This window comes from Pagrus pagrus (genome assembly GCF_965226575.1).
Source record: "Pagrus pagrus genome assembly, chromosome: 1".
Taxonomy (NCBI): domain Eukaryota; kingdom Metazoa; phylum Chordata; class Actinopteri; order Spariformes; family Sparidae; genus Pagrus; species Pagrus pagrus.
Window position 1 is genome coordinate 23,124,793 of NC_140185.1, and position 14,447 is coordinate 23,139,239.

General features: G+C 38.5%; 1 protein-coding gene across 5 annotated transcripts in view; it reads right to left on the reverse strand.

The window, feature by feature from the left end:
• The window catches only part of tead1b (TEA domain family member 1b), a 52,416-nt gene extending 43,087 nt beyond the window's left edge, over nt 1-9,329 (reverse strand). For all 5 annotated transcript variants that reach the window (XM_084348781.1, XM_084348779.1, XM_084348778.1 and 2 more), the window contains exons 1-2: nt 9,082-9,329; nt 8,485-8,613 (exon numbers count right to left, since the gene is read on the reverse strand). The gene's annotated coding sequence lies outside the window, so the exon portion shown is untranslated. The remainder of the gene's footprint in view (nt 1-8,484; nt 8,614-9,081) is intronic.
• Between the last annotated feature and the right edge of the window lie 5,118 nt (nt 9,330-14,447).

A 14,447-nucleotide genomic window follows, 5' to 3' on the forward strand; every position in this document is an offset into this window, starting at 1 on the left:
GTGCAATAATGATTCTGTGAATGACTTTTGTGCACCCCATAATGGCCCACAGTAGTTAGGGCCACAGTGTGTAAAACTATAATTATCATGTGATTTCAAAACTCAACATTTTCAGCGTGTTGTAAAGACGTATCCTGGCCTTTGCATAATTATTACAGCGATGTCAAAAGTATTCCAATTTGAGCAGCACGTAACCTACTACGAACATTTACAATGACAGACATTACTGAAATTCCATTTAGTTTTCGTCATTAAAACAAAATAATTACCTTGTGAGAGGCATGTGTATGGAATGAGTCTTTGATAGCAGGTCTTTGGGGACCTTGAGATGCAGTTAAAAGGACATGCAAAATACAATTAACAAAAAAATCTATGGAAATACTGTAAGAATTTTATCCATTCTGAGATCTTAACCACTTAAAGTAAAGCTAAGGCATGCAGCCCCTGTTTTAATAAAAATCTAAATTAAGTGAGTAGTAGTGACATTGAATAACCTGCCTTTAAATAAAAAAAAACATTTTTGGAGCACACTCTTGACTTATTGTAATTACATGTAGGAGAAGAAAACTGGGGTGAATAGCAGAGAATTTTTAATTACCACAATCATGCTGAAAAACATTTCCAAACAGATCAAACCATGGAAGAATTTCAGAGCAAAACTATCGATCCTGTATTGGATTTTCCTTTAGGTTTCATGAATAAATCTACAGATCTGGAGTACAGATGAATGAATAAACAAGGTTTTCAATACCAATTTCCGCAGGTCCACTGGAGAGCCCAGAAAGCTTACTTATGCTGCCTCTGTTATTGGCAATGGCCTCGTGTTTATTTCATGCCTCTTTGAACCGGCAGGCTTAGGTGCCGTGAATCTGTCTGATATCATCCCACTCAAATCTGAGGCCTGGATCCCACCGCCCGGCAACCATCAGGCCACTGAGGGATCAATCTTTGTTTGCCAGAGAATAGGATTGATTTACAGGTTCTGTCAAAGCAGCCCTCTCTACCTGCCTCAGACTGAGAACAGGTAGCAACAACATGACCTGGACAACATCAGATATGTTGGCAGCCCAGAAAAGAGGCATAGCTGAAAGGTCTCCCTCTCTCAACAACAGAGGGAAAATTGACTGTGAAGCTAAGGGACCAACATTTTTCCTTTCTCTGTCCTGCCAGTAATACCAAAATATAAAAAAAAAAAAAATACAATTTCCCATTCAAACATGAAATGTAATGAAAGCTCAGAAGACATTTGCCTATCAAAAATTTGCAGTGCATTCCAGACAGCATGCAGCCATGTCACAGCGGTGAGGAGTGTGAGCGGAACACATAAAGCTCAGGAAATTAAAGCTGTAAATAAAGGTCCGTCAGATAAAGGATCTCCTGACAGTTATGAGAGCAGAGCAGGCCGAGGGCTGGCCGCTGGCTCATTCAGGACGCGTGCGGATGGGCATGAAAAAACAAATCACAGTGATGAGCATGAAGGCCACCATTTGCATTTGGCTCTGTCAATTCAAACTGACTTTCATTTATTTTCTTCTTCTTCCTCTCTTGCCATCATTTATCCCCTTATATACTTCTTTCTTTCTCGCTCCTCTGCATTCATCTTTTCTGCTCCTTTCTATTTTCTTTTGGCAACTACTGCATATCACACTGGATTCATGTCACAAGTAAAACAGCCTACTAAGAGGGGCCGTACAATTTGTATTGTATTGAAATATTTTTGAGATATCATCATTAGTGATGTACATATGATACTCAGCAGGTAAAGGCATTTATTGCTCATTTGATGCTATACCTAAATAGTGCTTTGCTCTCGGAGGCTAAGCAGTTATTCCCATTTTTCTGTTGAACTGGACATGTTTTTAATAATAAATCTTCCTAAGAGGGACTATTTACACTTAATCCAACCATGAAAGTCTTTAGAAGATCGGGATAGGTTATTGATTAGTGAAGAAAGTGAACACCAAATTCTAAGGAAATTAAAAATGTCTACAAACAGTATAACACATCTTTTGTTCTTTGACTTTTCACCCCGTGGCCATGTACGGTCAAAATACTTGGACATTTTTTATGTCAGTTTTTTGGTACTGACAAGAGGATTAAGTCAAACCTGTGTCTTATTTGTACTAAAGCCGCTCTAACTACACTATGGTATTGGCATGATCATATCAACATAAGCCAAACCAGAGCTTGATCAATAAAACTCTCGTTTAACATGGTAAAAAAGAAAGAAAGAGATTTTTTCGAAATTCTTCTTTCATCTGGTTCAATGTCGGTATGAAGACGAAGGCTCTCCACGTAGCAGCAGGACGAACACATGGGGCGATACAAGGATCCTGCAAGAGTAACACAAATGCACTTTAATTGGAATTTTTGGGGCATTTTGTGGGTAATGAGAAATGGGGATCCAAGGCTGATATTTTTTGTGAGACACTAAGCAGGTAGTTTTGAAGTTCGACACTGTACTATGCGTCTTAAGTGTAGCCAACACTGAACACTGAATTTAGTCCATGTGTTCTTGAATAGCCTATCTGTCTATGTATGTTTGTATATTCAAGAAGACACCAGTCACAGTTTTTTTGTATAGAAGTAGTCTGCCGCATATCTATGTTTTTTTTTCTTACTGCTATCCCATTTAAAGACTAAAATAAGTATTGAATTGATTGCCTGAGTGGCTAAAGGCTGATATGTCTTCAGCCTCTGGGCCATAGAGCTCCAGTGTAGTTAAAAGGGCTATATGTAACAATTTGTATCTCAATCAAAATCTTTTTTTCATGGCCAAACGTGAGCGGATTGTAATTTGACATGAAAAATTAGACATATGGCCCCACTAACAGAGAGCAACAGCAGCTAACGATAGTTTATAAACAACCTGCTTCATGCACAACACAGTTCCACAGAGCCCCTTTAAAAAACTATTAAAAACACATCAAAGAGCCATGACGTTCCACTGGGTGAAATATTTTACTGCTGCTTCATGTTTTCTTTTCAAACCTGTGCACAATTCTGAGTTGCCTGCACTATCCTCCTGCCGTAAATATTCACAAGAGAGCTAAAGGTGCATTAATCCACGGCTAAAAATAGTCACCAACAAATGCTCTACTAATTCATGTTTGAGCAACACTTGCAAAAAAACTACAGTGCCGAGCAGTTTTAGAGAAGTATTTTGCCCTTCTTTAAAAGAAAATATATATTTGTGACTTCAATTGTTTAATCTTTATCAAGAACAAATGCCCTTGGGGCTACATGACACGGAAATCATGTCAGACATGGACTTTTGGTTTGATGTATTTTGTTGACTATAACAAAAATATAAGATATCAGCAACTTATCTTTTATCCTTTAATTTGATTTACAAAAAAAAAAACTATAAATGCTCTCAAAAATAAAAGGGATAATTCCAGACGTATTGTCTTTTGGACAGCACAGCTTATCCATGTTGATGATGTAATTATAAACCAACAAGACTTCTTGTTGGAAATGTCTATTTGGCTCTATTAAACTGGGGGGGAAATAACACAGTTTGGACAATACCGCCCTCCGTTGCTGTGTTTCGGGTCGGATTCCAAACTAATTTACCGGGCATAGCCTGCATATTAATGTTGGGAGCTTACCCTCCAGTCTATCTGCGCCTCCAATGAATCCAGGGCACCTTCGGGGCAGAGAGAGCTGGCCTGATCTGTGTCAGCCATGATAACAATACAGCGACCATTGATGAAAGGTCTTGTGGGAATTTATTACAAGCAACGACTGGGGAATACGGTGCCAGAGAGACTGAATAACCCACGTTTGAATACAAGCCACAAATTACACACAGTTTCTGTAAATGAAGTGACTGTGTGCCTTTGTTCCATGGGTTTCCTTTCACTAGTGGGGAAGCTGAACACCACTACCGCTACTATGGCCAGCACTGAGAAAGGAAGTTGTTGAAGCCGAGATTTCCTGCTCTCATTGTGGTTAAGAACTCAAAATGTTTATAGTGGTTTCAGAAACTGACTCATCTAATGATTCATGGAGTGCATATTGCTTTTCATCTGTGTGCGATCACATGGCAGCTCATTTATTTGTCTTTTTATTCAAATAAGAATGGGAAGAAAAAGTACATGTCCCTGCTTCTAAATAACTTCTGGGGTACTACACGTCAGTAATGAGTGGTTATGGCATTATGCTGTTCTAATGCCTTTTTCCAGCACACATGATTGAGACTGCCATATGGTAAAAATTATGAGGCCGTAATATTAAAGTCGTATGACTTCAAAGAGGGTCGGAGAAGCTCATTTTATGAAAACTGGAAAGGCTCAAACACGACTTGTTGCTAAGTCTGCTACTCCTTCAGCAAAACAGCATTAGACTTAAACACAGCCTGTCTTCCATAAGTATTCACGAGGAGAGAAAAAAAAACTGTGTTGCACTTACTAAGGTGGTTGACAGGGCCAAAGTGCATTCGGTAGCTGGCAGTCATTTTATGGCTGCAGCACTGAAGCAGATTTACTTAGATGACGTCAGTGGCTTTGAGCCAGCTTTTCCTTTTTGGTGGCACTCTCCACTGGCCTCAGTGGGCCCTGCTCAAACTGCTGAGCAGCAGCGCATACTCTAAAATTCCCTTTCTAGACCAGGGTTTACCTCAGGGCACACACAGTCTGGAAGCCTGCAGGAGTGTCCTCTTCTTTAAAGCGTGCTTTGACCGAGGAGCATACTGATGTTTTGATGTGATTCTACCCCTGCCACACATCACATCTAATTACACAATTAATGACTCTGTGTCCAGATTCAATTACAGATCGCAGATCTTTTTCTAGCCCAGGATTTTCATAACAAAAATAATATTGTGTATTATCATTTCAATTATAATGTGGGACATGTAATGTGTTCACATTCCCATGAGGAATTTCAAAGGACCTGACTACAAATAGAAAACATGCCTTGTTGTGCAGACATCTGTATTTTCAGTCAAGTAAAGCCTTAATTTGAACATCAATTTACTGTTCATACTGTTTATGCATGAATTCATGTTAAAAAATCATGTAAAAACTGAGAACTACCAAAGCTTTTAACAGCAGAAAATAAATTAATATAATCAGAACTATAAAAAAAAATGCCTGACAAAGACCTGACAACAAGTGGGTGCAACCCACAAACAGGCATTTATTCATTCCGACAGATATATTAGTTGGTCTATCACAGGTATAATGGTATTGGCATATATGTGCCAAGATAAAACTTTTTGGGAGATTATAATGCAGAAAAAGATGCTTGGGATAATGTATAGTTATTAAAAATTCCCAGTGAAATTTACTATTTCAGTGCACTGATGTCCTTTTTGACAATAGAAGTAAAATATCCTGCGTCCATTACAAATCTTTCACACTTTCAAGTCTTTTATAACCACATTTGACAGATCATTGCAAAAAATGTGTGTATAATGGCTGATATATCGAAATAGATTACTTCCTAGTATCATTATCAGCCCCAAAAATCGATTGGGTGTACTTTGAACCTGCATAACATGACTCTTCATCCATGTATATGTAAACTACAAAACACAAATTACTCTAACTAAAAGTTATATTTGCATTCTTGCGTCAAATGTCAAATTAACTGATCTTAAATTTACCTAGAATTTGTGGAAAGTCCAATATTAAGACATCCGTATAAAATGTTTATTTTAATCTAGCCTCTACCTTAACCCAAATTTATGAATTGCTCTGCTTGTATTCGAACCCCAGTTGGACCTAAAAAAATAATCCATCATAAATTAATACTAGTGGAATTAAAATGTCATTATGGTTAGAGGGACAGTGTGAATTCCTACTTCATTCTGAGATCTTGGCATCATTCAGATTATTAGTGTCTCTTCATTAGTCCAGGGTTTCAGGCCTCATGCTTACGCTATAATGAATGGCGCATCTGGTGAAGTATATCCTCAAAAGTCGCTGGTAAATATGGTGATATTCTGACATTATAGTATACAAAGACTGCATGAAATTTGATGTCAGTGCACAAACACAGCAAGAGCTTTTAAATACATGAAGATGTATCTGGCAGGGAGACTGATGTGTGTATAAACATGATGTCAGGCTCACAAGAGAGCATCACTGACAGGAGAAATTAAATCTTTGCTTTGTAAAAGCAAAAGCAGGAATTGTGTGATTGATATTTGTCATGTCGTACGGCATAAAATCATCAAAGGTATCTGACAAATGTTTGGCCAAAATATGGCTTTTCCGAAAGTCAGAAACCCTTGAACAATATCCAGCATGGACAACCAAAGAAAAGAGGAGTCTCGCCCTTTTCTCTGAGAAGTAACACAGTCCACTCTGTGCTTCACAAAAGCACATTATTCTGTCCACACTTCACAACAGACAGACTACACTCTCTGTAGTCCTGCTCTCAGACCTCAACAAGGCAGCGTAAAGGAACAAAACCTGAAGGAAACAAGACATCAAAGTATATATCCACAACAGCACAACCGTGTCTCATTCGGATATTTATCAGCGCCTGCTTCAATTTTAATACGATGGCATAATTTTAAACATCATGACTCTCATGACGAATTCCAAATCGTCTAAGAAATATTAACTAAATCAGAATATATAGAAAGACCCAGGCTGTAATCGTGTCTGTCTTTTAGTCTTGTTAACAAACTACAGGTGATGTTAAATGTGCTGCATTAAGCTCCGTCAAAAAGCAGAGGGAGTTTGGAAACTCCTTTTCAGAGGTAAAGTCTCATTTGCTCAAACAAAGACAACATCCTATTCTTGCACAAATGTTATGCAGGCTTGCGTCCAACAGGTCCACTGGTTGCATAAGCTGAAAACAAAGCATCTATTTCTACCCCTAATTTTTTTTTCTTCCAAGCAAGCAGATTTACACTGTGACTTGTCTGGGGGTAACGCCTCACTGCATTCAAACTGTTTCCAGGAAATGATAACAGCCCTTTCAACGTTAATTAAATGAAAAATGTTGTGTCCCTTTTTTTAATCTCTTTATTTTCTACCAAGTTACATAAAATGTTTACCAGGAGTTAACTGTAAGGAAAAGCACCTTTCACATTATGAAAGCAAGACAGAGAACTTGATTTAACCAGCTGCTTTCACATTAAAAACAAAAAGAGGGGGAGGCTGTAGGTGCTGCAGCCAAAAACTTGTCTTAGGGATGGAAAGTGGATTTTGTTCAACCTCCTTTAAAGCTTGTGCAGGTCTTTTTGAACCCCATTGCTCGTGTCGTGTCACTTCTTCTGCTAAGCCTGTTATAATAATACAAAACGGCAGCTTTCGCAAAATGTATTGTGGTTGATTATTTCCCTGAATGTGAGTATGAAACACAATTGAAGCCATGAGATGTTAAGATTAGTGTGAGTAGACAGCTGATTGAAAAAGCATGACTGAAGAGCTCCAAAGAGAACAAACGAGGGTACATCAAAATATAGATATGTATTTAAGAATAAAGACTCCTTGACTGAATCAAGGAGCATACCTGAGCTGTGTAAACTGTGACCTGATGACCTGACTGGGCTACTTGTTCAATGAAACCAGATCTGACAATTTAAAGCAGCAAATATTCAATAAAGTGTCAAGAGGGAAAAAGTGGAGACTGACCAAAGCCAACTTTACTGTTGCTAATGAAAGCTTCTGGCTTTATTCCGATCCCTCCTTTTGCATAATAGCCTGTGTAATTTTCCCAGAGTCCACAAAAAGTTATGGGGATGAAATCATTGCAAGGAGTAAAACGTTGTGACACAGCTGGCCTGCAGTTGAGGGAGGTGGGGAGTTGAATTTTAGCTGAGCAGGCATTTCCCAAAGTGGAGGAAGGAAAAGGAAAACAATGAAGGAAACCCCAAATAAAAGCCTCACAAACATCACATCTTAAAGGGGCACTGTGGAGTTTTGGAGAACAAATTCAAACACAGAACTGTAATATCTACACAATTAATGAGGTAATAATACAAACTCAGAGCTGAATAAACAAGCTGTCCTCAGAGGAAAATAAGGTCCCCAGAGCACTGTTTGAAGCTAGAGAGGTGGCAGGGTCCGCCACATATAAACAAACTACAACAGTATGAATTTGTCCTTTAAGGCCAGTTTGTTTATTCTGTTTATTCAGTCATGAAAACAATGAGTTTGTTTATTTAGGCATGAATAATAAGTCCATGAAGATCTTTCTCTTCTGATTAAAATTTCTTTCCACAACACAACATAGTGCACCTTTAAGCTAACTTTCCCACTGAACGTTAACTAAAGATTTAGCTTTAAAAGCGCCACGTAATGCCCTTTTAATGTCACTTAAATCCCCTCAAAGTAACACACAAACCGACACAAACGCCTCGTTTTTTGACACATTGCTAGTTTCGGGACGTTGAGTTACTCGGAGGAGGAGGACACACCGTGAAACAATAAAGGAGTTTTGGCTAACCTTTCCTTACAGTAACACGGAGAGAGCAGCACGCAGAGTCGTGAGAGAAGTTACACATAAAAAACATTTACTTACACAAAACTTCGATGGCGATGAAAAAAGCCCCGTCAAACGTGTTGAAGCAACAAGTCTCCCCGCTGTGTTTTCTTCGAGGTGGTCCGAAAATGCTCCGGTGAAATCTCCAACAACTCCCGGCTGAGCCAACTACGGAGAGGAAAACAGCAACGTTTTCAACCGTCATCTTGTCCAAAAAACTGTTATTCGTGCGGTGCGTTGTTTAGTTCATCCCGGATCCCTTTGGGACTTTCTGAGGATCTAACACGGGCACGAACGAGCATCTGAGGCTCTCGTAGGGGCGTATGATCGGGCTTCTTTTCAAAAAAATGTGAAAAATGTCAAAGATTTTCGCTGCTATGTCAAAGCCATAGGCTGCAACAGTGAGTGTTCAAAGTGAGCACCCTGTTGCAACAGCGACCAGAATCGGCCATCTATCTCTGCGATGGAAACAGACGACCTAACGCTACTTCACGCCGTGGGATAAAGAGTAAACACCTACATACAGCCAACATTTTTCATAAATTGTCCGGTATTTTTCAAAGACGTCAACTAAACCCCCACGAACAAGAAGTCTACAACCCAGTTTGGATACCTGCAACTACCATTGAAACTTACCTCGTTATTGATATCTCATATAAAAATGTCCCTTTCTTTTGGTAAGGGGATGTTACGGGGTATTTTTAATACTATGTCAAGTTATTCTGGTGTTTCTGGGCCAGCCAGGAAAGGTGTAGGTGAATCGCTTCGCGCACTGACAGAGATGCGAAGAATGCTCGGAATGAGAAGAGGAATGAAATGCACGCAAAGAGCGAGTTTGCGCCGGGGCGGAGCGAGAGGTGGCGTCATCCCGAGCCCCGGCAGCCAGCCTGGGCAGCAGGCAGCGGCAGCAGGGGCAGGGAGGGTACAAAACATCCCGAGAACTGACGCCTTCAGGGACACTCCGATTTTACAGCTACGCAGCCGTCCATTTGTATTAGTATCGATCCCAGCTACAGTTATCCGTGACCCCTCTCACTTCACCTCGAGCATACCAAAACCATGACTAGCCTACACTAGGTAGCAACAGTAGGGGCGTTATATTAATGATAGAAAACCTCACAGCTGGATCTGTATGTTTTTCTTTGGCTGTGAGATTTGGGGATATCCTGCAACCTTCCCAAACAAAAAGCAATTTTGCAGTTAAGCATCTAATCAGATGTGCAAAAAGCAGTAAGGTGCACGCTTATGTACGTAATGTGGTGATATAAATAATAATAATAAACAGCAAGGAGGTGAAATAAATATCATAAGTGTGAATGATATTAACAGTATGAGCTAGGGTCAGTGTTGTAAAAGTACCTAAAAGTCATACTTGAGTAAAAGTAAAGATATCGTTTTGAATTATTGCTTTATTCAAAGTGAAAATCACCCATAGGAGTAGTACTTGAGTAAAGGTCTCAAAGTATCTGATATTAATTAATCCAAATTACACTACTCAAAATTAGTTATTAGGGATATTGGGATATGGGTGGATATATGAAATATGTCACATTATTTTTGGCAACCAAAAATATTCACAAGACACAAAATAAAAATTCAGATATGTCACATAATAAACAATCAAGTGAAACAATAAAATATCCTGAGTAGTGTAAGAATTAAGTACAAGTTCTTCAATGCCAAAATGCAGTTTAGCATCTAACTAGATGTGCACAAAGCAGTGAAGTGCAGGCTAATGTAGGTATAGTGGTAATATAACTAATAATAAACAGCAAGGAGTTGAAATAAATATGTTGTGATGTTGTATATAGTATAGGCTACAATATGAACCAGGGTCAGTGTTGTAAAAACTACTCAAAAGACGTACTTGATTAAAAGTAAAGATATCATTTTAATATATTACTAAAGTAAAGTCTTAAAGTATCTGATATTAAATGTACTGCCATAAATTCATCATAAAACTCAAATGAGTTTGGGATATTGGGATATTTTAGGGTTTCACTTTATTGTTTATTCTGTGACATATCTGAGTTTTTATTTTGTGTTTTGTGAATATATTTGTTTCCAAAAATAATACGACACATTTCATTTAACTTTTATTGCATATCCATGCACATGCATATATGCACCCATATCCCAAAATCCCAAACATCATTTTGAGTAGTGTAATTTTCTGGTTTGCTATTTTTAATACGACTGCATTAGTTTCATTCAATCACATATAGGGTTGCGGCAATGTACCCTTTTTAAGGTATACTGTGACAATCATCATTCATGTTCTTAAGCCCCACCATTATACGGCGTTATGTGTCGAACAATAACTCCACTAATGACCCAAATAGACCACAAAAGGACACCTTTAAAAATGACCAAATCCATGGGATTTATTGACACCAAGACAAATAAATAACCAAGATGCTTAACTGAAACACAACAATTTAAAATCCCTGACTGAGAGGCATTAAGACCAGCCGCCCTCACTCCAGAAGCCTCTCCCCTCTGTTGCTGCAACAGGAGCTTTACAGCACCTCTGCCTGGCCAGGTGCACCTCACTGAGCAATGAAGCTGCAGCACACCTGGGCAGTTAGAGGGGAAATGGGACAGACAGCACAGAACACACACAGCCATAACACATGTACACTTGCGTATCTAATATATTGAATTTGACTGTTTTTTTACAAAAAAAAAAAAAAAAAAATCAAGTTTATATCAAATTCCATATCGTTCAGGATGAAATAAATATGAAATAAAACAATTGTTCAACCAGAAAGCCATTCTGTTTCTGTGGTTTTTTAACCCTTTACAATTTGATTCTTAATGTTTTTCTTGGTGACAAGTGACATTGACAACTGTGATGTTGGTGTTAACCAATGAACTTGTTTTTATTTGAGTATGTAGGCCTACTGCATGCATCATTATATTGTATGGACTGCCATTTTTTGTTGAAAGCACCTGTATTTGAGTCAAAAAGTGGTCATGAATGTAACATCGTTAGATTGTGCTGCAGAAGGTGTGTGATTGACGTCTGAATCTCTTTGCGATTCTGTAAAAGATTGCCGAAATGAGAGCGTCGTGAATTATACCAAACAATGTAATTTGCTGTTGTGGTTTTTTCATCCGTCATTTTCCATTTTGTTAATTTTTCCTTATCGCCCAGTTTAGAGCTACCATATTTCCTACAGTACTTAAAGGCAGCAGCTGACTTAACAAGACTGGCCAAATTCAAATAGGGGAAAGGAGGGGAGAGTTGAAAGTAGGCCTTCATGCTGATTTGGTGTGGAGAAACTTTATGAAGCTACAGCCTAAACAAACTGCGGCATGTGGAATTTTTAATTCCCTGATATATTATTTCATGTTTTTTTTCTCTCCATCTTGTCAGCATTGTGCTATATTTATTACGTACAGCACTATGGATTTCCGGCAAACTTGAGCATACTGTATATGTCATCTTTAAGACGTTTGAATCTTTATTCTTCAACCTCCACAACATAACTGAGCCCCCCTAAAAAGAAATTATGAAACAACTATTATCATAACATAAACGCAGCATGTTTGCTACAAGCACACGCATTTCTATGTTCACCGACCTGCTATATGATTCGATTTTTGAAGTGTGAGTTCAAACAGTTATAGACTGAGAAACCAGACAAAGACATGACTGTGGTCCTGTCTGAACAAGTCATCCATTAGAAGCCAGTGTTTTGACACCAATCCTTCAAAAGAAAAGGATCTATAAAGATGAACGACTGCCCCTTTGAGGACATCCATCAACACCTTTTAACACGTCTTTGCACGTTTAGCCGAGAGTGAAACACGGGGAGGTGTGGAGTTTAAATGTTCTTCAAAAGGGACTGTCTTTCAATGCAGATCATGGTATATCTTAGCCACTCAAAGCAACTGTTAGCAGCCAGATCACTTTATCTATTGTCCTGGATGTTGGCTGTTTCCTCAATAACAAATTATTTATCATCAAAAGGCAGCTGCATGACGTCTTTAGTGAGAAACCCCTGTTATTGTTTCCCCAAACATGAATTCAGATGGAGATGTACAGTGGTAATTTAGCAGCTGACATGTTAAAACTGATCTTGGTGTTTCCTGAGAGCTCTCATCACATGTGTCAGAATTCATGAAAACGCTCTCATTTGAGAGGACAGTGTTTTGTGGGTTACTGAGCCAAATGATTACAGTTGAATTATGGATCTAAGTTCCTCGTGTTCTTTTTTCTGTTCACTCTGCGCAGTTATTGTACATCATCACTCCTGAATGTGGTGAGGGAGAAAAGCCACCAAACTGTTTACTCCAAAACAAACAGCTCACCCACAAAGCCCACCCTACGATGACGCCGTTCTTGCACTCAGCTGTTGTGTAACAGGGTGTGGCCACATGAGCGGTGCAGCGGTACAAGCTGTATAGGTGGCAAATGAGACAAGACGGATAAATGTGTCAGCAGGGAATGAGCGAATGAATGTGAGAATGTCAGACAAATGTTCTCCTTATGAGAGACAGGTGGTAAGAAAATCCACACCTGTGAATGCACACACCTCTGCCAGCCTTACTTCAACACGTATGAGTTCGATGAAAACAGGAAGTTGTTTTTGAAATCTTCCAAGCCTATTTGTATGCAAACTATACAGAGATAACAGGAAGATTTACCATTGCTCCGTAATTAACTTTTCTTTTTTTGTGTTATTGAACACACCGTCGAATCTGGCAGATAACTTCTACGTCCCAGCTCAGGGGTTATATTTGAAAGATCTGTGGCTCAGTTAAACCTTTTTCTTCCAGCTCTTTGTGTATGTACATGTGCAAGAATAACAGCTGGTTCTTGATTCACTGTGTGATATTTTGACTTAAATTTAGGTATGTCCAAAATGAAAGTACAGTAGAAGTATAAAATTGAAATGAAGAAGGCCTTAACACGTCATCTGACAAGTGATACAGAAGTATCCGCTGCTGTAGCATTTTTGACATCTAATTTAAGAATATCCAAAATGAAAGTATAATAAAAGTATAAAATTGAAACAAAGAAGGCCTTATCAAAGCCTGTCTCCTCATCTGACCTCTGACAAGTGATACAAAAGTGGTTTTGACCTGGAATATAGGAATACCTAAAACCAAAGAACAGCAAAAGTATAACATTGAAATGAAGAAGGCCAAAGAGATCATGCCTGTTTACCCCTTTTTCATTTGACAAGTGATACAGAAGTATCCGCTGTCATGGTATTTTGACATAGGCCTATAATCTAGGAATATCCAAAATGAAAGTACAGTAAAAGTAAAATATTTTATTTAAAAAGGCCAAAGGGATTCTGCCTGTTTACCCTAAACAGGCAGTCTGACAAGTAATACAGAAGTACCCACTGCTGTAGTATTTTTGACTTATAATTTATGAAAGCACAGTAAAACTATAAAATTGAAACAAAGAACACCATATCAAAGCCCTTTTCCTCTTCTGTCATCTGACAAGTGATACAGAAGTATCCGCTGCCAGAGTATTTTGACTCACAATTTAGGAATATCTAAAATGAAAGTACAGCAAAAGTATAAAATTGAAATGAAGAAGGCCAAAGGGATAATGCCTGTTTACCCTTCTGTCGTCTGACAAGTGGTACAAAAGTATCTGCTGCCATGGTATTTTGACGGAGGCCTATAATTTAGGAATATAAAAAATGAAAGTGCAGCAAAAGTATAAAACTGAAATGAAGAAGGCCAAAGGGTCACTGCCTGTTTACCCTACTGCAGTCTGACAAACAATACAGAAACATCCACTGCTATACCACCAGACTACAGGGCAGTTTTTTTCAGTAGGCCGTGAGACTTCTTAACTCATCCGCCACATTAAAATATTGAAAAATATGTTTCGTTTTATGACTTATTAATCATTTCTGTTTAATAGCATAAAGGATCTACACACTCCAATTTGTTACACAACCCTATGCTGTAAAATGATTAAATGTATCTTGTCCAACTTGACCTCAAAATCAGGTAAACAGGACCCACTT